Below are 27,142 nucleotides of genomic sequence, written 5' to 3' on the forward strand. Positions count from 1 at the left end.
GATAGATAGAAATTAGATTAGTAGTTGCCTAGAGCTGAGGGAATTAGGGAGAAATGGGGAATGACTGCTAATTAGTACAGGGTTTTTTTGGGGGACAATGAAAATGTTCTAAAGTTAGATTACAGCAATGGTTGCACAACTCTGTAAATCCATAGAAGTTCATTGCGTTGTACATTTTACATAGGTGAACTTTATGGTATGTGAATTATATCCCAATAAAGCTGTCACCAAAAAAAAAAAAAGAGGTAAAACCACAGAAAACATCTTAACTTGTACCTGTATTTGCTGAATATTCTACAATGAGTGTGTAATACTTATATCTTCAGAAAGAAGGTGTTCAAATTTCTCTTGATTTGGAAAAAAATGCTGTTACATAAAACAAGGTAAAAATCAGAGCAGAAAAAATACTGTACATGAGCTCAGTTATAAAACCGAGTGCATACATGTAAGGGAAAAAAACCTAGAGGAAAATATACTAAAAAATTATTGACAGTACTGATTTCTGAGTTCTGATCATTGGATGATTTTAATTTACTGTGGTGGAGGAAGTTTTTCTTTCTGTTTTTCTATATTAGCACATACTACTTCTTTATGCTTTTGTTTTATTTTTTAATTGACACAATCATCACATATTTATGGGATACATAGTGATGTTTCAATACTTACAATGTGTAGTGATCAGATGAGGGTGATTAGCATATCCATCATGTAAAACATTTATCATTTCTTTGTGCTGGGAATATTCAATGTCCTCCTTTGAGATGATTGAAACTATATATTATTGTCAATTACAGTCACCCTATAGTGCTATAGAACACCAGAACGTATTGCTCTTATCTAGTTGTAATTTTGCACATACTACTTTTTGATTTCTAATTGGAAATGCACATGCAATCATACAAAAGCTTATTCAGCAATGAAATGTAAGCCTCCCTCACATCCTTGTTCCTCAGTTCCTCATTTCCAGGGCTGCCACGTAAGATTGTTCAAGACGTCGGCTGCACAATGGCACCTGGCTAAGGCAGTGAGTGGGGGCTGTAATCTAGCCAGGGCTCTGCTGGATAAGCCATAACTTGTGGTTTTGAGAAAAAGAGTCCTTTTCATCTTAACCACACGAAAGCGTTATGCAACCAAGTGGCCATTCTGCCCTTTTCCCCTGCCCAAAGATACCACTGTTCCTAGTTTCTTGTATATCCATCCTAAAATAGTCTATGATATCCAAACATATACCGCATACTATAACATATATATAAAAGTTATTTTAAAAGAGTAAAGAAATGGCAATACAATGACAGCAAAAGGCAGCACAGTATAATCAGAATTCTAGTATTTCTACAGAAGTCATTCAAGGCACTATGGTGAAATTGGATTTAAGGAAAGAAAACAAAATACTTGGAACAAATAAATCTTAAGGTAAGAAGCCTAAATGCAATGATTGTTGAATTGTTTTCCACCTGAGCTGTCCTCAATTCACGTGAATTGTTTATACAGCAAATGAAATTGGTTGCATCCATTGTCAAGGGGGTTCCTATGTGGTATTTCACTCATTGTGCTCCCCACAGCTTAGAAGAATGTGGAAGCTTGTTTGTGGTCCAGTTTCCACTGCAGAAAGCTTTAGGATTTTAATCTTCTGAGAAACCTGAGAATGGGTGTCCCCAGGTGAAACGTGGCCCTTCCATTTCATTCACTCTTGTGTCCTTCAGAACAAGAACTGCTTCAACAGGCAATCCTAGGCCACTCTCTCCATTTGTATCCCCACATCTCTACATTCATTCCATCTAGGGAGAAGTCTTAACTCGTTCAGAGAAAATGATGGTTAAATCAGTAATAAGTCAGTCACATTACGAGATCTGATTGTAAGGATTGCTCTGTCACTCTGCAGAACTTTTGTCTCTGTTCCTGTTTTATGTTTTGCCTCATTACAGAGGGCCATACTGGTCTTCTTTTGGGTTCTAATGCTTTTGCCTTAGGCTCTTTATACTTGTGGCTCTTTAAGTCCTCAACACTCTTCTCCATCCTGAGATTGAATCCAGTGAACTCCCATTTATCTTTCAAGCCTTAGCTTTAATGTTGATCCCCAAAGCAGGTGAGTGCCCCATCGCTGCTGCTTAACTTCCCTTCTCATTACATCCACCATATTTAAAATTACCTGCTAAGGCTTGATTCTGACACCAGACCATAAGCTCCATGGGTGCAGGGACCATGCCTGTCTTGTGACCCTTATATTGTCATTGCTTAGTATTAGGTTGGTGCAAAAGTAATTGCAGTTTTTGCCACCGGAAGTAATGAGCTCAGTTGTTAATTACTTTTGCCCCAATCTAATACAATACCTGGCTCATATTAAATACTCAATAAACCTGTTAATTGATTCACTCTAGTTATCTAGTTGTAATTTTGCACATACTACTTTTTGATTTCTAATTGGAAATGCACATGCAATCATACAAAAGCAGATGGAAATGTAAAAGCTATGCATGACCTACAAAAGGAAAGTCTTTCCTTGTTTAAAAAAAATTGAGGCTGGGCATGGTGGCTCACACCTGTAATCACAGCACTTTGGGAGTCTGACACGGGAGGATCACTTGAGGCCAGGAGTTTGAGACTGGCATGGCAACATAGTTAGATGCTGTCTTCACCAAAAAAAAAAATTAGTTGGGTGTGGTGGCTCATGACTATAGTCCTAGCTACCTGATAAGCTGGGTTTGAATCCAGGAGTTTGAAGTTGCAGTGAGCTATGAGCTATGACCATTCTACTGCACTCTGGCCTGGGCAACAGAGTGAGACCCTGTCTCTTAAGAAAAAAAAAGTGTACCATTTAGGAGAAAATTTAGAATTGATTGAAAGCCAAGAATAATAAGGCTTAGAAACTACTCCTTAGGTCTTGAAGTATTTTCCAAGGAAGAAGCCTGGAGAAATCTGAGGCTGGTACTGGGTTAAAACTAACTACTGGATGAAAAAACAAACAAGACAAACACCACTGGGGTGCAATGGTTGAGACCCAGGAAGGCAATCCAAGAGGGCTTTAGTGTGAGATATTCCTGTATGCTGAGAAAGAAGGTGGTGGGCAAGGTCTCTGGATGTGATCTACCTTACTCTTAATGACCTACCTTACCGTTAATTTGCCCTGATTCAAATAAATCTTGACAGTAGGAGCAAGGATTATCTGAGACATATTTGGTCCTCCTAAGTGGCTTAGTTCTTTAAAACCCCTTTCAAGAGTGCTTTGGGGCATTCAGAAACTAGCTCTGCTTCTATTACACCGAGTTATGCTAAGAGCAGGATAAGATGATGTGGACTTATTTGCCTTGTGGATTTGTTCCCTGTTTCTATTTCTAAAATAGAATACTTAAGTCTGTTAACTGATTAACTACAAGAGTACAGAGAATGTCAATGGTTACCGGCATTCTTTACTTCCATTTTGAATGTCCTTTTCCATACACACTACTATATGGTTTTAGAGAAGATAAATAATTAAAATAAATAATTTAAGATATGCAGCATAGAAATATATAAAACGCAACCATCATGTTTACATCATAAAGCACAGCTACATAAACAACAGATTATGTTCAGGCTGAAGAAGAATTTTCAAAACCCACAATCACTGAAATATGGTTGTGATGAAAGTAGAACATCCAAATTAATTTCCTTCTATAGCAATGGAAATACATGGAGGCAGAGTCTCTTCAACTATTCCATCCAAGTAAACTACATGGTACAGAGGAAGGGTATCAGGGGTCAGGGGGTTGTCCCAAAGCAATTTTAGCAATCAGAAATTGAATTTGCTGATTTTATCTTAAAGATTCCTGAAGAGGCCGGGCGCGGTGGCTCAAGCCTGTAATCCCAGCACTTTGGGAGGCCGAGACGAGGGGATAATGAGGTCAGGAGATTGAGACCATCCTGGCTAACATGGTGAAACCCCATCTCTACTAAAAATACAAAAAAATAGCCGGGCGAGGTGGCGGGCGCCTGTACTCCCAGCTACTCGGGAAGCTGAGGCAGGAGAATGGCGTAAACCTGGGAGGCGGAGCTTGCAGTGAGCTGAGATGCGGCCACTGCACTCCAGCCTGGGCGACAGAAAAAAAAAAAAAAAAAGGTTCCTGAAGATTTTTTATTCTTCTTCATAATGTATCTTTGGTTTTCTTTCTAAAAATTCAATAAGTAAAAACTGTTGTTCCAGGAAGATGTGCCATGTTTATTTTGGGTTTCCTATAATCTCTCAGGACCTCTCTCGGGAGAAGAGTGTACTCTCTTCCTCTCTTCCTTTTCTGAGTCAAGGTCTCACTCTGTTACCCGGGCTGGAGTACAGTGGTGCCATCACTGCTCACCACAGCTTTGATCTCCTGGGCTCAAGTGATTCTCCAACTTCACCCTCCTGATTAGCTGGTGCACATGTGTGCACCACCACACCCAGAAATTTCATATTTTTTTGCCCATGAGATTTCTCTCCATAACAACAGAATTCAGAAAAATTAAAATTAAATAAATGTACAGACTTTCTGACCCAGAGGATTCTTTCATAGCATTACTTTCTTAAATTTTAAGGATAGACAATGTAACTCTGGCTTTGAGATATGATTATTAGAGTTAGAAGAATCAAATAATAACTTCAGCTACTTTATGTTGATTTGCTTTCATGAAACAGCCATTAATCATTTCATTTTCACAAGGACCTATGAAATAAAGTATTATTATGACCTCTATTTTACATCATCATTATTATTATTTCTTTTTTTATTATACTTTAAGTTATAGGGTACATGTGCACAACATGCAGGTTTGTTACATATGTATACATGTGCCATGTTGGTGTGCTGCACTCATTAATGCGTCATTTACATTAGGTATATCTCCTAATGCTATCCCTCCCCGCCTCCCTCCACCCCACGACAGGCCCCGGTGTGTAATGTTCCCCTTCCTGTGTCCAAGTGTTCTCATTGTTCAATTCCCACCTATGAGTGAGAACATGCGGTGTTTGTTTTTTTGTCCTTGCGATAGTTTGCTGAGAATGATGGTTTATTACTTCTATTACAGTAAAGCTGAAACTTAGAGAGGTTAAAAGAGTTGATCGGTTAGGTTCAGACACTGAAGTATCCAAAGGTCAATAATGCGGGCAGAACTGTGAGTTTTGTGGTTGGTACTGGATGGAGTTGGGCATAAATGAAGTAGGTCAAGACAAACAGAAAGCAAGTTCATGTGAGCAGCTTGGAATGAGAACACTAATCAAGAAGACATTGAGAAGGTTGACAGTCAGGTGGTTCAGAACCCCAGACTCCACAGGAATAGAAAGAGGATGCAAGAGATCTTGTTATACTCAGGTATGGCTACAAGGAGAGCAGGGAGCCTGACTGTCTTCCTCAAAACTGTGTCCTTAGGGCTTATGACAGTGCCTGAAAATAACAGGCAGGAATGAAAGGGATTAAAAACTTTGTCCAACAGTCTAGAAGAGAAATGTGGGGTGCCAGCTATACAGAGGGTATAAAGTCTTTGTCAGAGCTCTTTGCTTGCGAATGATGGAAACATAATTATAACTAATTTAAGCAACCTGAAATTTATTGGCTCATACAACAACCTAGAGAATAGGCAGGGTCAAACAGACCTTGTAGATGCCAAGAATGCTTTCTTTCTCCTTGCTTTTGCCATTGCTTCTTTTACGCAGTTCGTTCATGTTCTCTGGTGTGTTCCTTTACACGTGTCATTCATTCCGTTGGGTGTGCTATCACAAAAGAGTATAAAACCACAACCAAAGGCACATCCAAGTGTATGTCCTTATAGACTCACAATCAGAGAGGAAAGAGAGCTCTTCTCTGCTAGCTCCTGCAGGTTAAATCATGGGCAAGGATGCTGATTGACTATCATAGCCATTGTAGCCAGGTTAGAGGACACAGTAGTCTGTGTAGTGACTGGCTTAGCCAGAAGCAGGAGCCATCCTGTGGTCCAGGAGGGTGGGTACCATGACTGGCAGTCCTATGCAGGGCAACTTGGTCAGATGTGTGAAAAGAACATTTTCCCCAATAAAAGAGAGTTCCTGTTACCAGAAGAAGTGGTAGAAGGATGTTGGGCAGCAGAAGCAGCCAATGTTCCCTACAAGGGCTCTTACCTTTGAGGCAAACATATCCAAGAGAAGGGAGGAACCATTGCTAAGCCATTACATTCTAGTTCTGGGATACGCCACAACATCTGGCTCACTCTGATACCATGTTTCCCAGTCCTACCCTCCTTGGTGCCAGAAATTAAATGATCCATGATGACCTGCTTTCTGGTCTGCATACAAAACCTCCTAGTTCCAATTGAAATTTAAATTTAACTTGGTCTCTTGTAGTGAAACAGTACTGCAGGACAGGCACCATATTAATAGTATCAACCTTTTTATTAATGTGATTTCAAATAATATTTTGCATTTTCAATGACTTGGTTACGTGGCACCTTGGGTATAATAATTATTAAATTCTTTAATCTGTTCCGAAGCAAAGAGATGCATTGCTTTGTTTTTCACCCAAAGAATATCAATAAAACCACATTATTAATTTTATTGGGATCCCCTAAATCTGAAAGCTTAAAACTTTATTAAAAAGGCCCTCACCCTTGCACTTCTTATTCCCTTTTCCATAAATCCAACACAAAAACACATGAGATGCCAAGAGCTAAAACCTTTTGCCAAGATGGGCTTAATGCTTTTAAATGGCCAGAAGCACGCTCACAGTCTCAGGGCCCCACTTCTAGAGCTCCACGTTTAATGAACAATGGCTCTTGGAAAACCTCATGCTGGATTCCAGTCGATACAGCTCACAACTTTGCTGTCAAGATGCCAACTGTGCAAGGCTCTAACAAGAGTTTCCCAGTGCATCAGGCTCCTCCCAGTCAATAGCTGTCATTCCCACAGGCTCAGCTGGTCCTCAGCAAGTAAGAAGGAGCATCCTCCCCACCAACTGACCCTTTAAATAGCCTTGCCACATTTCCATTGTAAAATATTCACTTTCCTTTCTGTTCTCGTCTCCAACTTCCGGGGAAACAAGTGAGAAACTGCTAAGTGATGCTGCCTCCTCGTTTGCAACTTTCCTATCATCTCCTCTTCAAAAAAGCCGGTTCAGTCAGTTTTGTGGCAGTGAACATGGCCTTCGGGGCAGGCTCTATAGCTGTCGATAATGACTATGTTTAGCCACGTCTTACCAAATGTCATTAATGTCAGGTTTTGTTTTTGTTTTTGTTTTTAGAGACAAGGTCTCACTCTGTGTCTCAGGCTAGACTGCAATGGCTCAAACAGCTCACTGTAACCTTGAACTTCTGGCTTAAGCACTCCTCCTGCCTCAGCCTCCTAAGTAGCTGAGACTACAGGTGTGTGCCACCACACCCAGCTAGTTTTTAATTTTACTTTTTTTTTTTTTTTTTGTAGACACGGGGGTCTTGTTGTATTGCCCAGGTTGGTCTCAAACTCCTGACTTCAAGAGATCTGCCTTGGCCTCTGAAGTGCTGAGATTACAGGTGTGAGCCACCACACCCATCCTAATGTCAAGGTTTTAAGCAAGTATTTGCACCAGTATTTGAAGAGTGTCTTTTGGAATCTTCCTGAAATTTGTATAAATCAGAACATGGGGTGAAGGTGACTTGGTTTAAGGAAGAAAGTGGTAATATAGACATTCCCACTCCAGCCCCTGGCAATACTATATATATCTTTTACTGAATGTAAATTCAACAAGTGCTTGGGTATAAAAGACAGTAAGGATTAGCATGAGAAAGAAATAATGTAATGTAAGTGGCTCCACCTATGAAGCCACTTCATAAAGGTGAGCGTTAGATGGGACTTAAGAACATTCTCAGTGGGGCTTAGTTCCTGGATACCTCTCATCGTGTCAGCACAGCACAATGTAATGACTCTACTATTTAAAAGGAGGCATTTTTCATACAACCCGGTCCCTAACCTCAAGACAACTACTTTATCTGGTGCTTAATCTAAGAAACAGAAACAGTGAATTAAGTTGCAACTCTGGACTTAACAAGAGGTGCAATGTGTGACATGGCAACCCAAACGATGTTCAAGGGTTACTTATTTTTTTCTTTCTTTATTTTTTTTTTTTTGAGACAGAGTCTCGCTCTGTCTCCCGGGCTGGAGTGCAGTGGCCAGATCTCAGCTCACTGCAAGCTCCGCCTCCCAGGTTCACGCCATTCTCCTGCCTCAGCCTCCCGAGTAGCTGGGACTACAGGTGTCCGCCACCTCGCCCGGCTAGTTTTTTGTATTTTTTTAGTAGAGACGGGGTTTCACCGTGTTAGCCAGGATGGTCTCTATCTCCTGACCTCGTGATCCGCCCGTCTCGGCCTCCCAAAGTGCTGGGATTACAGGCTTGAGCCACCGCGCCCGGCCGGGTTACTTATTAAACAGCATTTTTGTCTTTGTGATTTTCTGATCTGATGGTGTCCACTGGGCCAGGGATGGAAAGTAGTTTTCCACTCGAATGCCAACTCCAGTTGATTGGTAGTGGCTGCCTGGGCACTGCTTTAAGAAGGATTCTAAGGCCCAGTGGGAAAGAGTGCTATGATTGATCAGCAATGTCTGCCAGAGGCCCAGACGTGGCTGCAGAAGTGTCACCCGTTTCTTTCACTGAGAGGGAAATGAGGGTTGTATTGTGTTTTTCCTTTCCAAATACTGGGCATTTGATTTTTTTTTTTTCCTTGTGGAGCCAGGGCTAGCTGAGGTTTTTATTCCTGGCTATGTGGGGAAAAAAGAAGTTAGGGGGTCATGGAAAAGCATCTGTGGAGTTCACTGACCTAGGTCATCGGGGTCAGCACACTTTTTAAAAATACAGTCTCAATTGTAGCTACTCGACTCTGCTGTTGCAGTGAGAAAGCAGCCGAGACAATACATCTCAAATGGGCACAGCTGCGTGCCAATAAATCTTTATTTACAAAACAGGCCATGGTCAACCCCAATCTAGATTGTGAGAGATATGGGTAGGAATTAATGCACAGATGAAATGGGAAGGTGAAATCGGGAAAATTTCTTTCTAGAAAGGAATTTAGGAGCAAACCTGAAAAGTCCCTTTTGAAGTGATGAGAACCCTGAAGTCGTCGGACCTGAAATGTTCCTTTCAATTAATAATCAGTAATGCAAGCATGGGCTCCTCCACATGCAAGCAAGAGGCTGCTGCCTATCAAGCACGGTTCAAGAGCCAAGTACCCCCAAAGGCATCATCTTGCTAGTCTGAAATTTCCGCCAATTGATGCTTTCTCCAGAAAGCCCTTGTTGAAAAGTAAAGCTGTCTCCATGGAACACTTAATCCAATAACCTACCAGCACTTGGAGAACATATTAGTTAAGAGAGAGCAGGACTGTGATGGAGCAGAACGTGGGACCTGTAAGTTTTGAGTGGAAAATGCTGTAAAACAGGAAAATGATATCATAAAAAGGAGTCAGGGCTTGTTGCACTGGCTGGACAGGCAGGACTCGGTAGGGAGAGTGGGGGGTGAACAATAAACAAGAGCAGCTCTGCTGAGCTGGAGCCAGCAGCATTTGGAGATAGCTGCATGGGTCCTGGCAGGGGACCAGAGCCACCTTAGAGCAGGGATGGCGCCAGTAGGAGGAATTTCAAGCAGGGAAGAGTCGAAGACTGGAGGGCTCACTCCCAAGTTGCACCTGGGGACCACTGCTTAGAGTGTTTTTCGGAGAGGCCAGTGAGAGGCTCAGGTTTGAAGTCAGATTCTATCAACCTGGGATAAAAATCTCAGCTCTGCAGTTACCCACCTTATAATCTTGGAGGAATTATTTAACCCCTTTAAGGCTCTGGTTTGCCATCTGTAAAATAGAGAGAAAAACAGTTCCATCCTAAGGTTGTTCATGAGGAATATATGCACAGTGTCTAAAAGGCCAGTTCTTGGCTCACAGTGAGTTTCCAGGAAAGGGAGCCTACAGTCATCCCACTACTCAGTCTCAGCAGAAAACTGGCATCGCTTGGTTCAGCACTTCTTTGTGCTGAATGTGTGAATGCAAAAGGGAAGAAGGCAGAGGTTACTAGCGGATTCTGGCTCAGTCTTTACCCTAGAGCTAGATGTCTGAACTTCTCTCTTTCTTTAAGTTGGAGAAGCAAATCCACTTGGCTGTTGAGACATTTCCAACAAGAATTCATTTAAATCAGAAACATATACAACCAGGAGATTGCTAGGCATTGTCCCATTTCTCTGTGTGCACCACAGAAAGCTTGCAATGACCCAGTAGAAGGAGTATTAGTGCCTCATCTGTCCTCATAAGGCATCAGGAACACAATGAGCTACTTCCCAGTCACCTCTGGACAGCCAAGGGGTTGGCCAGATGGCATAGCGGCCACCAGCATTCATCCTCATTCTTCTTGCTGAGAAAAAATCTCAATTTTTATACATTATCCACCCCTCCCAGGTGTTAATCCCCCCTTCAGGAGGAAACCTAATTGGCATAAACCAATTGCCATGTGAGGGGACTGGGGACAGAAGCCAGTTCATCAGAGAGAATCTTAGGCAACTGCTTGGAAATCTGGGATAAAGGAACCCTCTCTTCTCTGTATATAGAAAGCTGAGATGTGAGGACTAAACTGCCACAGCCATTCTTGCTACTAAAAAGGAAGAAAATCTGATAACAAACCACATGTGGGGAAGGCAGAGTAGAGAGAATTCAGAGAACACTGGGCAGCCTCTTCAACTGTACCTGAAGTTAGAACCCTTCAGGTTCTCAGTTACACGAGCCAAAAAGCAGTTCTTATGGTTTAAGCTGGTTTGAAATGGGGTTTCTCCTGGTCATATGGATTCTTCCACTTTTAGGATCCCCATAACCCCCAACAATGCCAAAAAGAACTCCACCCTTTCCTCAAATGGCTCAGATTTCCTGACAACAAACACAATTTCCTAGTGCACAGAACAGACCCCTGGCTTGCTTCCCTTAGACAATGAAGGAAAAGGACAAAGGAACAAAGGTAAACTTTGGTTGGCACCTTCCTCTCTGAGCCCACCTCTTGCTCCTGACCATTTCTCTCCATTAGGACACTCGGGCCAACTTCAAGTTCCAAAAGCAGGTCCGATATCAGCTCTTAACTTCTGCTAAGTCTCCAGATACTACTGGCACTCCTGTGCCTAAGAGTGAATGTGTGAGTGCAGGGGTAAGCGTGTGAATATCTGCGTGAGTGTATGGGTAAGTGTAAGTGTAGGAATGCGTGTGTGAGTACACGAGTGTATGTGAGTGTACGAATGTGTATGTCGTTTGCAAGACCTGTACAAGCTGTTTCTGGAAAAGTGCTCCACCTAGGGGCAGACAGTCAAACTGATGCCCTCTGATGGCACGGGTAGCAGGCATGGCCCGGAAATGGCCATTGAGAGGAAGGAAGGAAAATATAATATTTTACCCATGAGGTTCAGCATCTTCTCTTAATAAAAGTAATGCCTGAAACGTTATGGAACAAGGGGAAAAAAGAAATATATATATATATTTGAGACAGGGTCTTGCTCTGTTGCCCAGGCTGGAATCTGGAGGTATGATTCACTGCAGTTAGCGCTCACTGCAGCCTTTAACTCCTGGGCTCAAGGAATCCTCCCATCTCAGCCTCTCAAGAACGATATTTTTAATTACAACGGAAAACAGTACTTTAAACAAATCGAAGTTTGAAAATTTATACTTGGCCTATAGTAGAGGGGCTGTAAGCCCTAAGGTGTCAGCCAGGTGAAATCCAAGAGTCCTATGGGTCCCATTCTCCTGTGGCAAACTAGAGATGGCATCCCTATTGAAGCGGGAACACCGCCATTCAGCCCCAAGTGATAATGGTGGCCCAGTGGTGCCAAAACTCTGAATTAAAAGCAAAACACATCAGAACAATTTATCCAGATTTGTACCTGAACTATCCTAATTTTCTGCATGGTGGCTACTAATTCACATGATATTCTAACTGTAAGTCACCAATTTGCAACTCATGCTGTCCATTCTCTGTTGTTTCTTAAAACTGAAGAAGGTTTAACTTAGGACTCCCTTAAATTTTCATTGTCCTGAGAGTATTTACAAATATGACTCAACTCACAAAAATACAATTGACCACCCACACCTCAGTCTGAAGCAAGGTACACCTGGATGATTATAAATGCATCTAGGCAATACAACACAATTTAAACCTGGAATAGAGAGGGAGAAGTTGACAGCATTGAGTTTCTGAGTTATGTTTTTCATCCTACAGGATATGAATCACCCCAGGCTCCATCCCTTAGCAGGGTAAATCTCTTTGTCAGAAGCATGAGGAATCAGAAATGTTCTGTCTCCTGACTTCATAAAAATATTTGACTAATGAACAAAGTCTCCAGTTCCAAAGGTGATCCTGATCTCCTGTCTAGGGAAACTTTTAAGAAGTTCATTGAATCAAGTAGTGAGTAATTTACAATATCCTGGATAACTGTCTAGGGACGTGGTTATAATATAACTCACATTGGGATTCCAGTTAACGATCTACTAGCCTCCAGTCTAGTTTCACCACGTGCTTCTTAAAGTGGAGGATTTCCAAGGTCCTTGCTTTTGAACAATTATCTTTATCAAATCAGAACAAACCCCCGACTGAGTGACTTTTAAATTTTATTGTTCTGAAGCCCAACTGCAAAAATAAGTGGCTGAGTGTTCAGATATATAGCAGAAATATTACCCACTTGCTAATCTAGCTAGAAATGGCACTTCTCTCTAGATGACAGTAAAAACAGGTAACATTTATTGAGTGCTTACTATGTGCCAAGCACTACTTTCAACACTTTTCATCTATAAATTTATTACTGTGCTCAAAAACCCTAGGAGGTGGGTCTAGTTATTATGCCCAATTTTCTTTTTTTTTTTTTTTTTTTTTTTTGAGACGGAGTCTCGCTCTGTCGCCCAGGCTGGAGTGCAGTGGTCGGATCTCAGCTCACTGCAAGCTCCGCCTCCCGGGTTTATGCCATTCTCCTGCCTCAGCCTCCCGAGTAGCTAGGACTACAGGCATCCGCCACCTCGCCCGGCTAGTTTTTTGTATTTTTTTAGTAGAGACGGGGTTTCACCGTGTTAGCCAGGATAGTCTCGATCTCCTGACCTCCTGATCCGCCCGCCTCGGCCTCCCAAAGTGCTGGGATTACAGGCTTGAGCCACCGCGCCCGGCCGCCCATTTTTCAAATAAGGCAGAGAGGGATTAAGAAAATTATATAAGGTTTTCCAGTTGGTAGCTGGTAGAGCCAGGTTTGAACCCAGGAATTCCGGCCCTACAGCCCAAGCTAACTGCTTTACAAGACTGAGATGCAGATTCGACAGACCTTTTGAATTAGAATAGAAGAAATATAAACTGAGGACACTTCATGTCACAGGAAAAGACTGCCTGGAAATCAAAAGTTGTTACTGGAGTCAGACTATGTGGTGGACTAGTCAACTTTCAGAAGTCTGATTTTATTTTACTGATTGCTATTATTTCGATAACCCTAAAGTTAGTGAGAGCAGACGGGACTGAAAGTGGGTAGAAGCAGGAGGAAGAAGAGATAAAGGTGGAACATGGGCTGCTTCAAGTACCCAAGGGAAGTAAGACAGTCACTTGCTCAAAGTTCTTCCCTGTAGAGGCCAAAGAGAATTTCATTTGGCTGTTTCTGTTTAAAACACAAATGGCTGTATTGTAACACAATGCACACTTACAAAGCATTCATTCTTTCCTATCCATTAATTTACTTAGGTTATCTAAGAGATTCAGAACTTGAATGAGTGAAGAGACTAATTTCAAGTCTTACCATTGGAAAGGGTTAATTTATCATGTTGAGTGCTGAAGCTGGGGCCTCTGAGTGGATGAATGAGCGGTCAGAGGAGACCTAAGAGAATTCCAGTGACAAGCTCCACTTTGTTCCCAGTTCCTTGAAGTTAGGTGGGAAGCTGCACATGCACCAGGCACGAAATCAAACCTTCTCTGTGGTTACCTATTATCACCGATGGGTCTCTGAGTCATGGTTTCCTCTTTTGTCCCACTACTGCAGTCTGTTCATACCTCTATTACAGTAATACCATTGCCTGTGATAATGGTTCATTGCTATACTCTTGATACGCAGCACAGTGCCTCATGTATACTAGGAGCAAGAGTCAGGTTTGTTGAATGACTGGATTAAAGATGCTCAACTGGACTAACACATGAAACTAGTCAATAATATGGATAAAAGTAATCATTAGTATTTATTGACCATGAATGAGCCAAGTGCTTACATGTATTATAACTTCATTTGATCTCTCAACGACTCTATAATGTAGGCATTATCCTGATTATCTCCATTTTACAGTTAAAGAAATGAGGCACAGAGAAGTGATTTCCTCAAGGTGACTTAGTTAGCTTGAACTTGACCCCTGGCCATCGTGATGTTAGAGCCAGATCTATAAACCTTGAACTGTATCTCTCCCTTTATTTTACTGTCCTGACTGAATGCAATCAGGCACACTATGTGTTCTCACTAATTCTTCTCAAATACCTTCCCACTGAAGTGCCTCTCTCAGAACGGTACCTGCCCATAGTCACAAATCGCTGTAACCCCATTTCATAACCAGGCTCCCTCAAATGTCATTAAATCCTAGCAGTGGCTTTAAGATAGAAATAAATATGCAAGATGCTTGAATTAGCAAGGTTTCCCATTTTCCTCTTTCCCTAGCTTTAGAGTTGACTTGATTGCCTCATTAATCTCAAGGGAATGTGTTGCATTCACCACACGTCCAAAAGATGTGCAGCATTTCACAAAGCAGCAGAATGAAGACAATAAAACCCTGCATCTCCTATGCCGGGAGCTGCAGAGTATGGACAAGAAGAAAATGGTGCAAACGGCTCCTAGCTGTTTCTCAGAGATGTAAGAAAAAAGTGGAGAGAAATTTCTATTTGCTTATTTTCTTTTGTTTACATTAATGTCATTCCATGCCTTTGGGAACTCAGAACTTTCTGGAAATTCTTGGTTCTGGGATGTTTTGTTGAATTTCATTTCTTCTTACTAAAGATGATGCTGGCTTGGAGAAGAGACGTGCATATGGTATGTTCCTCAAAACACGTATGTTCCCATCTCCAGAAGGAAACTAGAAAATATCATACAGCTACATTTCATTTATAGGGAGAGAGTGCTTCTAGAGGAGAAAGGTGGTTGCAGGTAACAGATGCCTGTCTGAATAAAATCATACGAGCTTGCAGAAAACACATAATGCCTACTTCTAAAGACCTCAAACGGGAAATAATCAGGGTGCTGCTTTAACAATGGAGAGATACAAACTAGGACAAGACTGTCCATCAAGCAGATGAGTAGTACAGATCAGACATGGGGAAGGAAAGAAACCACAAAACAGTTCTGCGCTAAAAGTATGCTTCCCCTCGCTTTTTACAAATCTATACTATGTGGCTAGAAACCATGCATCGTATAAGAGATGCTTCTTCTTTTCAGCAAAGGAAGATAAAATTAGAAGGTATTCCTTCAATGAACATGTAGTGGCCCAGGGGCAGAAAAAGTCAATGGTAATCTTAGGGCATGATCCGCCTGCCTCAGCCTCCCCAAGTGCTGGGATTAGGGTTGAATCACTAGATGCTGTTTATTGCTACAGGTGAGCAGTGCCATCGGGTTGACGTAAGCGCATTTCAAGGAGCTGCATTTCAACACTATCATGAGAGCTGCATGAGGTCAAGGGTGTGCCCAGAAAGCAGGCTCAGCCTGTGCAGGTAGCTACATAGGGTGTACCCAGAAGTGCAAGTATCTGTGTTATCCTCCAGGGACTACCATGAGGAACTCTCTAACCTTGGCTTCTATTATACTTATGTTGAGACACACAGCGAACAAGCTTTCCTTCCTTCCTTCCTTCCTTCCTTCCTTCCTTCCTTCCTTCCTTCCTTCCTTCCCTCCCTCCCTCCCTCCCTCCCCCTTCCTTCCTTCCTTTCTTTCTTTCTGATGGAGTCTCACTCTGTCACTCAGGCTGGAGTGCAGTAGCAAGATCTCAGCTCACTGCAACCTCTGCCTCCCAGGTTCAAATGATTCTCCTGCCTCGGCCTCCTGAGGAGCTGGGATTACAGGTGCGTGCCACCACACCTGGCTAGTTTTTGTATTTTTAGTAGAGATGGGGTTTCACCATGTTGGTCAGGCTGGTCTCGAACTCCTGACCTCATGATCTGCCCGCGTCGGCCTCCCAAAGTGCTGGGATTACAGGCGTGAGCCACTGCGCCTGGCCAGCTTAAAAGCTTTTTAAGGCATTGACCACTGCCCAGTGAAAAGAAAGAAATAGTCAACATCCATATTTTGTGAACAGGCAACAATATGAGTGAATCCATCAAATGGAGATAAAGAAAGCCCCATACTGACTTCTCAAAGCTGGGCACCCACCTCTAAAAGGATGCAGAGTCACAAGATACTATGGATTGGGGAGCAGATCCATGCCTCCAATTGTTCTTTCATTTCAGCCATATGCCCCGACCTTCAAGAGTCTTCTGTGTCCATGGTCAAGCCCCATGTACCTCTCCGGTGCCCCTTGCCCCAGCAGAATTGCTTTCTAGCAACAGCTGTGACTTGTATGAAAAGGGATATCAACAACAACAACAACAACAACAACAACCCTACATTCTTTTCATCTATGAAGCAATCACATGTCTCAGGTGCCATGGTTTCTACCTTACATTCATGATCAGATTTATTTCTCACCAATAACCCTACAAAGTAAGCATTTTGACACTTGAAAAAAATCCAGGCTCAGGAGGTTAAGTGATTTTCTCCAGGTCACCGACCTAGCAACTGGCAGAACAAGGGCTCAAATTCAGGTGAATGTGTCTCCCGAGTCACTATGCTAAACTCCCTCTTTCTGAATTAGAGATGTTCGGGTTTCAAATGAGTCAAGATGTTCGATCTGCTGGGGTTGGTAAACAAGATAATCCCTGGAAAGCACTTCAGGGACCTGAACGGGACACGAGAATGGAGAAATGCCCAATAATATGTAACACTCACACTGTGGAAAACTATTTCACAGCCTCCTGTGTGGATTTAAGTAGGTAGTCTACTTTTACTCTGGTCTAATATTTAATTGGCCATCAGAAGAAGAAGCCAAAAGCTCTTTGGAAAAAGAAAGGTGGATCCAAAAGAGTAGAGGAACTTTGTGAAGCAAAGATGCCAGGGAGGATAAATGGCCAACAATGTGTTACCAGATGTGCCCTCCCTGAGAACACTGGACTTGGCAGGGGTAAACAATGAGAGAGGAAGTCAGAGACGGAAAGGACCAGGGAAAGTTCAGGTCTCCCTCCCTCCCACGCCCTCACTCCCCATTGTGGCTCGCACTAAGTCAGCCCAGATGGGAAGAAGGCAGAGACCTCACCCACCCAGTGTCCAACCTACCCATGGCCTGGAAGTAAGTGAGGATGAGATTTGTGAGGGCAGCTTAGATACACCCAGGCGCTACTTGGTCCCCCTTTTCCTCCATCCTCACATAGCCCCAGTGATGCCAGTAGTCAGATCTCTGGGAGAGAGTGCACTAGCCAGGTCCTTGGATTCTGGTGCCAGCTCTAGTATTAATTACTGAATGACTTTGCATAAGGCACTTTGTGTCTCTGGGCATTTCCTGTATGAAGAGTCATCTGAGGTTGAATTAGATTAGGGATTGCACACACGAGTGCCAACAGAGGCCAGGCAGGTAATGAAAATGTAGCAGGCTCAGTACAGGATGGCAGGGAACAGTGGGGACTAGAGAGCACATGTTTTGTCCAGTGAGGGCATCCCCAGTGTCTCAAATTTTTTCACGGGAAGCCACAATTCAGACCTTTATATAAAGTCTCCCAATCTTTAAGTGTTGGCAACAAATCAAGCCTGCAGGGCAGTTGGCAATCTTGAGTCTAGATGTGCCTTGCCCCAAAAGCTAGTCACTAGCCACATGTGACTATTTCATCTTAAATTAATTAAAATTAAACAAAAATTAAAAATTCAGTTCCTCAGTCACACCAGCCACCTTTCAACTGCTCAGCAGCCACAGGTATTAGTGGCTACCATATTGGATAACACAGATCTGAAACATGTCCAACTTTGTAGAAAATTCTCTCGGATAGCCCTGGCCTAAGTGATGTTTAAGATAATATTCGGCTATTAAAACAAAAAAATAAAGATAAAATGAAACAAATATTACTTTCTTAATTGATAGGAAACAACACTACTGGAATTTCATGGCATAACCTTAACACAAAAATATCGGTGTCATTATTTTATTTTCACTCTGATGAGTTCCCTTCAGTTGCATTTAAATTGGTTTCTGCAGATCTGTTAATAGAAGCAGCCTGATACTTTCTAATCTGCTTCAACATGCAAAGTGCATTCATAGGGATTTGAAATCTAAACTTACATTAAAAGGAGAGGGGCCGGGTGTGTAATCCCAGCACTTTGGGAGGCCGAGGCTGGCGGATCACTTGAGGTCAGGAGATCGAGGCCATCCTGACTAACATGGTGAAACCCCGTCTCTACTGAAAATACAAAAAATTAGCTGGGTGTGGTGGCGTGCGCCCGTAGTCCCAGCTACTTGGGAGGCTGAGGCAGGAAAATCGCTTGAACCCAGGAGGCAGAGGTTGCAGTGAGTTGAGATCATGCCACTGCACTCCAGCCTGGGCGACAAAGCGAGACTCAGTCTCAAAACAAAACAAACAAAACAAAAACAAAAACAAAAAAGGAGAGGGGGCAGGAGAGACAGAAACCCTGCTAGGTGAGGTATCACTTCCATACAGAGCTTTTAACTGCCTGCACAAGAGCCTCCAGTGTGATAAGCTGCAATGTTTTAGGTCAGGAGTCAACAAACTTTTCTATAAAGGACCAGACTGTAAATATTTTCAGCTCTGTGGGCTATATGATCACTATGGCAATTATTCATTTCTGCCTTATAACATGAAAGCAGCTATCAACATGTAAGCAAATGTGTATGGCTTTGTTTCAATAAAACTTTATCTGTGGACACCACAATTTGAATTTTGTATAATTTTCATGTGTCAACTAGTTACTTGATTTCCCCCCACAACCATTTAAAAATGAAAAAGAAAAAATATTCTTAGCTCAGGACAGTAGCAAAACAGGCATTGTGCTGAATTTGGCCCACAGGCAGTAGCTTGCAGACCTCTATGAAAGCTCTCTGATGGAGAGACACAGGGCAGGGAGAGCTGAGCTCTGACTTATATATATGACTCATTGGGCATGAGTCCAATGTAAGTTGTATGGTTAGCCAATGTTGTTCAGGAATGAAGGGAAGGACCATAAGGGCCCTTTTCTTGTGAGACAAAATTTATTGACATAGTCGGTCCTCATTATTTACAAATTCAAACTTGCCTACTGGTTAGAATTCATTCACAACTCCAAAATCAATACTCAAGGTACTTTAAAAAAAAATAGAGACAGCACCTCGCTCTGTTGCCCAGGCTGTAGTGCAGTGGCACAATCATAGCTCACTGCAGCCTCAAACTCCTGGGCTCAGGTGATCCTCCTGCCTTGGCCTCCCAAAGCGCTGTGATTACAGGCATGAGCCACCATACTTGGTCTTTGCTCGAGGTATTTTTGCAATCATTCTCTGACTTGTGGGGAACAGCAAAAAATTTGAGCCACCCAATGCTCCTGTTCTCAGCTTAGGTATAACAAAACAAAGCACTGCCCTTTTGTTTCAGCTCATGTTAGGTACACGTGTCCCTTTCATAGTCTACTTAGCAACAGGTTTTTCACATGTTCATGCTTTTGGTTGGTGATTTTGCTGTGTAAAATGCCCCCCAAGGACAGTGCTGAACTGCTGAATTAGCTGTGGTCTGAATGTTTGTGTATTTCCAAAATTCATAGTTTGAAGCCTAATCACCAGTGTGTGAATGATAGGAGATAGGGCCTCTGGGACATGATTAGCTCATGAGAACACAGCCCTCATGAACGGGATTAGTGACCTCATGAAAGAGGCCCCAGAGAGCTGCCTTACCCCTTCTACCAAGTGAAGACACAATGAGAAGGTACCATTTATGAACCAGAAAGTGGACCCTTCTCAGGGTCTACCAAATCAAGTGGACTGTCAAGTGGCATTAGCAGGACCCTCATCCATTGATGCCGAATGGGCTGGTGTCTTCATGGTGAATTTCAAAGTCTCCAGAACTGTGAGAAATACATTTCTGTTGCTTATAAGCTACCCAGCTTATGGTATTTTGTCAGAGCAGCCCAAATGGACAAAGTTCCTAAGCGGAAGACAGATGCTATGTCCTTGCAAAAAAAAATAACGTGTCTTAGATAAGCTTCATTCAAAGATGAATTATAGTACTGTTGGCATGAGTTCAATGTTAATGAATCAACTATATATATTAAATAATGTGTCTTTAAACAGAAACACACTTAAAACAAGGTTATGTACTGACTGGCTGATGAGAATGTTGTGACGAGGTTTATAGCAGCATAACTCATTTCCCCCTAGGTGTGATGTTTCAGTATTTGCTAACTTGGTGTTCATGGCAACTTTATTGAATATAACTAGCTCAAATAATGAGAATTGACTGTATACTGACACTAAAAAGAAGTCATTGTGATATGTCGTATGTTTCTTTCTGCTACCTTATAAATTGCAGGCCGGGTGTGGTGGCTCACGCCTGTAATCCCAGCACTTTGGGAGGCTGAGGCAGGCAGATCACGAGGTCAGGAGCTCAAGACCAGCCTGGCCAGTATGGTGAAACCCTGTCTCTACTAAAAATACAAAAAAAAAAAAAAAAAAATTAGCCAGGCGTGGTGGTGCAAGCCTATAGTCCCAGCTACTCGGGAGGCTGAAGCAGGAGAATCGCTTGAACCCGGGAGGTGGAAGGTGCAGTGGGCAGAGATTGCACCACTGCACTCCAGTCTGGGTTACAGAGCAAGACTCCATCTCAAAAAACAAACAAACAAACAAACAAAAACAAATTGTGTTTAAGCTTTAGTGAGAAAGGCTGAAACTATTTTAAATAAAGTTTTTGGATGACTTCATGAGTTTAGGTTTCCATAATTCTGTGGTTCTGGTCTCCCAGATAACCAGGCTGTTGTCTGGTACTGTGTGTGGCATAGAAAGTTATTTTAAAAGTCATCACTTATAGGTCATTTATCTGCCAACCCACAACCTGTGCTCCAACTAGTGAAACACTTCAGCAGGACTCCACCGGAGACTTCACTGATGAACATTTTCCTGCATTGTATGTATTTCACACAGCTTTCTGGACTGTCTGGATGGTACTGCATACCAACCATAATTAATGACTCAAATATAAGTATTCACTGCCTGTGTCAACCAGAAGACCTGGCACCTTTATTACATCCTTGGATGTGATTGTTATTTGCAAACACTGCAAAAAAATCACTGGCTTTGTCTTTTGGAAATGCATCATGTGGGGTGGTCCAACAGAGGAAGTTATTTGGAAACGGAAGAGGATGTTGGGGACTGGATCCATTTGAGAGCTGAGGTTCATACAGAGCCAAAAAAAAAGGTGTTTCAAATGCATTTAAAAGTCTATTAACAAGTAAGCTGATGTGTCTTTGGGACACACACTCATTTAAAAAAATGAATGACTAACTTCTCTTGACCAAATACTATTTTTCTGTGATTACTTATGCAGTTACTGGTGTTAAGGTCCTCTTCATGGCCTCAGCCTCTTCCCCAAGCATTTCTAAATACTATATGACATTATAATGCTTCCTATGTGCCAGGCGCTATTCTAGGCACTTCAAATATATAAGCCCATTTAACCCTCAAAAAATCTTATGAGGTGGGTACAATTATTATCGTCTTCATTTTGTAGATGAAGAAAGTGAGGCATAGAGATGTCATGTCACTTGCCCAGGGTCACACAGCAAATTAGTGGCAGAGCCAGAATTTGAATTCAGGGAGTCTTGTTTCAGAGTCTTTTTACTTCACTCCCTATTGCTACATGGACTCTCAATAAAGCACTGAATAACTGTGCAGGAAACCCAACTCCAATAAACAAGGACCTTTATACAGTAGTTCTTCTCACTAGCAGGAATATTCAATTCATACTTTCTTTTCTTTTCTTTCCCTTCCTAATTCTTTTATTTCCTTACTTCTTCTATCAAGGCCTCACGTACAGCAAACTTCACCTTTTTTGGCATATAGTCTGTAAGTTTTTGACAAACATATACAGCCATGTAACCATCATCACAATCATGATTGAACAGTTCTAGCACCTCAAAAAAGTCCTTCATGTCCCTTTGTAGTCAACCCTTATCCCTACTCCAGCCAAGGATGCCCCACTTTGGGGCATCCACATGCCCCGAAGGATCTTTGCACAGATTTCAAAAATAGAACTTGGATTATATGGGCAATTTATAATTTTTTATTATCACTGTCTCTAACTGGAATTTAGTGTTTCTTCAATTGTGAATATAAGTACCAAACTACAGAAATATTAGCAGTACTTGTGACTCAGTCACCAATAAAAACCACAGATATTTTGCGATCACATCATGGTGGTTACGTATATTGCAAAATATTGTTTATACTCCTGACAACTTTGACATTACAGTAGTTATTAGATCTATTACTAGAAATTGTTTTTTATTGCATTAATATATAAGAACCTTTGTTTTTATAATATATAAAATTTTTATAGTATTTAATGTTTTAGAAACTGTTATTTCAAAATAATTTAAGTTAATTTTAAAACATATTTTTCTAAGAAAGGGTTCATAAGCTTTGCCAACTTACTAAAGAAATCCCATTTTCTAAAGCATGGCCCTAAGAGAAATCTCTTTTTGGCAAAACGAGTCATTCTTCACTTACTCCACCATCCTGGGGAACAAAGAAACAAAACACACAAATAAGCAAAAAACTCCCTGGCTACTCATCAAGACAACATTTCCACCAAGTGAAAGATAAAGAGATAAATAAGACTCAGTTACTGCCCAGACTGATGGAGGAACTACATATCTTTTTTTTTTTTTTTTTTTTTTGAGACAGAGTCTTGTCTTGTCACCCAAGCCAGGGTGTGGTGGTGCCATCTCAGCTCACTGCAACCTCCACCTCCCAGGTTCAAGTGATTTTCCAGCCTCAGCCTCCCAAGTAGCTGGGATTACAGGTGCGAACCACCACACTTGGGTAATTTTTGTATTTTTAGTAGAGACGTTTCACCATGTTGGCCAGGCTGGTCTCCAACTCCTGACCTCAAGCCATCTACCCACCTTGGCCTCCCAAAGTGCTGGGATTACAGGCATGAGCCACCACGCCCAGCCAGAATCACATATCTTCTCTTCAAGCTCTTTCTTTAAGCCAAATGATGCCACTGCCGTCTGCCGAGGAGGACTGTTCAACAGTACCACCTGCCTCTTCTATGGAAATCCGCAGGGACTACAAGGACGCTTGCCCTTCCAGTTCTCTACAACTGACACAGGGCTGACAGGGACCTTAGACAGAGGAACCAGCCATCTGTGAACTCAAGAATGACTCTAAAAGGGAGAATGGGTTATCAGCCACTCTAAAGATCAGGCAGAAGCTGAACATTTATGTTCTCCAATTATTTGGGATTACTTTTAAATCAGGATTGTATTGTTATATTTATATTTATATATTTTTTAGAGACAAGATCTCGCTCTGTCACCCAGGCTGGAGTGCAGTGGTGTGATCATAGCTTACTGCAGCATTGAACTCCTGGACTCAAGCGATCCTCCCACTTTGGCCTCCCAAAGCAACAGGATTACAGGTGAAAGCCACAGCACCATCAGGATTGTATTATTAAGGCACATGTGCCTTAGTCTGTCACCTCTGAATTGTTTCTCTCTTAACTTACTAATATAAGAAGCAAATCCACAGAAAAAGAGGGATGGAAATAAGCAATTTTCATAAGAAATACAGCCAATAAATATACAAAAATCCTTCACTGATAATCAGAAATAAATACTAAACAAATGAGATATTTTTTTCTCCTATTAGATTGTCAGAAACAGAATTACTTTTATAAGACAAAAGAATTGAGGTAAGATATAAGTTGACTACCTTAAATCCCAATGTGGGATTTAAATAAAAAAGCAACTTCTTTAAAAATTCAAAGGTGAATTTAAAATTTGCTTAGGAAAGTAATTTCTGAAGCTGATTTCAAGAGGCTAAGCTAAAATAATGAATGTAAGATTCTGAATAACAAGTTATATAGATGCAATATAGAAAAATCATAGGTGCTGTTGACTTTATCTTTAGCTTTGGTAATTTGGACTTGAACTATAACAGCCTTTTATTTCTACCTAAACCCTCTGCTTTTATGTACTTTACCTCTCCTTACCTCTCTACAGCCAGACAGTGACTTAGGCAAATAGGAAGGTAGGGGATGGGCTATTATTGCTTTAAAAGGCTTTCATCTCTTCCATGGTTTTTCGTAGTGTTATTATCTCTCATCAGTAGTTAATTTATATAGTATTTCCATGATGACTTCTTAACAACATCCAGTGTATTAGCGTCACCTCCTACTTACATGGTAAATTCATTTCAACACTGCATTGGCCAGAAAGGACATGCAGTAAATGTTAATCAATTCTACTGCCGTAAGAAACATGCATGGAGTTAAAGTTCACAAGAAACAGAAGCTAGAGAACTATCAGCAAAGTTGAACTTGCTGCTCATTAGTTCACGATCACACTCCCCCAAGGTGAAGAGAGACATTGTCACCTGAAACCAGTGCTAGCAGTAGTTATCCTGTTCGCACAGCATACCCTACTGCCCACGGGGGAAAGTTCACTTCCAATGCACAATATTTAATTGAAAAACTAAATATTGACCCTGCTGGCCAGCCTACACCTAAATCTCATCTCTAATCGATCTGCAGTTCAATAACACGCATGTCTTCTTTTGCCCCTACCTTTCGTGATGGCTTCAGCTGAAACATAAAAGTGCTTTAAAAGATTAATAATAGTTCCACCTTGGTGCCAGGTGCAGTAAATTCCCAATTCATTCAATCCTCACAGTGATGTTTTGCACTTGATACAAAGTAGATGCAAAATAATGTTTTATAAAAGCACCACAATGAGGTAGGTATTATTTTTAATTTTTTTTCCAGAAGACTTAGAAGGATTAATTAGTAACTCTCCAAAGACCCCAAAGCACAGTAAGTGGGGAGCCAAGAGTTGAACCCCATCTAACTCCAGAGGATATGCTTAATGACTACACTATATTACCCTCTTATTCTTTAATGCTAAAATAAGCTTTCAGCATTAAAAAGAAATGAACCTGTCAGATGATAATTAGTTTCAAAGTCTACCATAACAGGTTAGGCCTTGTAATACCTTTAATACCACAGCTTCTACTAAAGATTGATCAAGAACTCAGGCCATTTCCTAAATACCTCACACAAAGGCAACTCTAAGCAAGTGCTAATTAAAATAGGGCATATGCCATGTTATCAACAGGAATCCGAAGTTAAACAACAGAATGGGCTAAGTGTGGAGCTTCTGGCATATGCTGGGATGTAACAAGCCTTCTCTTTAAATCAGGTGTTGCACCCATATAGTTTGCTAAGGATAAGGTATGAATTAGGAAATGCTGGGGCTGTAATGAGTAGGTTTTCATTATTGTGGATTTGAAACAAACTTTTAAAACCGTGTGTGTGTGTGTGTGTGTGTGCGTGTGTGTGTGTGTTGGGTAGAGGATTACGGAGATTAACATTCAAAAAACAGTCAACAGAAAATAGTCCAGAGGTGGAAGGAATTTACAACTTAGGCTTAGAGTTTTCTCACATTAACACCAATCTATTGGTAATGCCTGCCTGGAGCCCTGTTTCAGGAAGTATTGTGAGACCTGAGTTCTATAAAGAAAGGGTGCTGTGTTGATTAATAATGTCTGTCCTAGCAGGGGAAGGGAGGGTAGCATATTAACTGCATAGTTGCTTTTCTTAGGACTGGAACATTCACAGGAGTGCCATATTTGTTCATTATCACAGAGCTTTCTCAGAGCTGCCAACTAGGACTGAGAGGAAAGATCACACTGCAGACCCAGGATATTTAAATCAGAAAATAATTTGAACCGGGAAAACACAAGGGTCTATGGGATTTATCCTCAGATGTAATAAGATAAGCCCACAGATGCGCTTGGGGGCTGAGATGACAGAAAGGCCACTTGGCTGAGAAACAAGAGGGAAAAAGAGCCAAGCAATATGGCTGAGAATTTGTTCTCCATACTGGTACAAGAGAGCTTCGTAGATTTGCTATTTCTTTGGCTCAGCCTCATAGGTTTTGGAAATGTGACTATTTATAGGGATTCTTATTTTTCTTATTTCTTTCACTCATCCCTTAAAAGTTTTAAGCAAAGTCTACTTGAAAAATGTCAGCCTGTCTCAGGTGTGCAAAGAGAAAATTAAGTTTTGTCAATGTTTAGTCAGAATATAAAATGAGGGGAAAACTGACCTCTGGTGGTAGATTTGGAAAATCCCTAATACAAAGATTTCCAAAAAGTGATCCAGGAAGCATTAACCCCTCAACATTTTCCATGGGAGAAGGGCTCTGTGGTAAAAAGAACTCTGGGAAACAATTACATATTATATAACATATAAATATATAATATATATTATAAATATAATATGTTATATTTATGTTATATAATATATTTATAATATATTGTTATAAATTATTTAATATACCTGTTTTTTGGCAACTCATGGTGTTTATCTAAGTCCTTAAGAATTCCTGCAGAAGAGAAACTATTTAATGCCTTTTAATTCAGCATTTCCTAAATTTGTTTGAATATAAACATGAACTATATTTTAAAAATTAACCTAATATTTTGGGAGACATGAACCTTAGGGAAAAGAATATAAGATCATGTTTTCCCCATCCAATATGGAGAATTCCTTTCAGAGCTCTTCTCTGATAAAACCTTAGAACACTTGTGTTTTTATATGTAGCCTTCCTTTCCATGTTCTCCTCCATGACTGTGTTCAGTAAGAAGCTAGGTAAATGTTTGTTTGTTTGTTGTTTTTTTTTTCTGAGACAGAGTCTTAGTCTGTCATCCAGGCTATAGTGCAGTGGCTCCTTCTCGGCTCACTGCAACATTCACCTCCCAGGCTCAAGCAATTCTCCTGCCTCAGCCTTCCAAGTAGCTGAGATTTCAAGCATGCGCCACCACGCCCAGCTAATTTTTGTATTTTTAGTAAAGACTGGGTTTCACCATGTTGGCCAGGCTGGTCTCGAACTCCTGACCTTAAGTG

General features: G+C 41.4%; 1 protein-coding gene across 1 annotated transcript in view; it reads right to left on the reverse strand.

Annotated features, from left to right (window-relative positions):
* FRMD4B (FERM domain containing 4B) overlaps positions 1-27,142 on the reverse strand; it is a 360,856-nt gene that overhangs the window by 223,088 nt on the left and 110,626 nt on the right. The window lies entirely within an intron of this gene.

Source organism: Trachypithecus francoisi, unplaced genomic scaffold (genome assembly GCF_009764315.1).
Source record: "Trachypithecus francoisi isolate TF-2019V2 unplaced genomic scaffold, Tfra_2.0 Lachesis_group0, whole genome shotgun sequence".
Taxonomy (NCBI): domain Eukaryota; kingdom Metazoa; phylum Chordata; class Mammalia; order Primates; family Cercopithecidae; genus Trachypithecus; species Trachypithecus francoisi.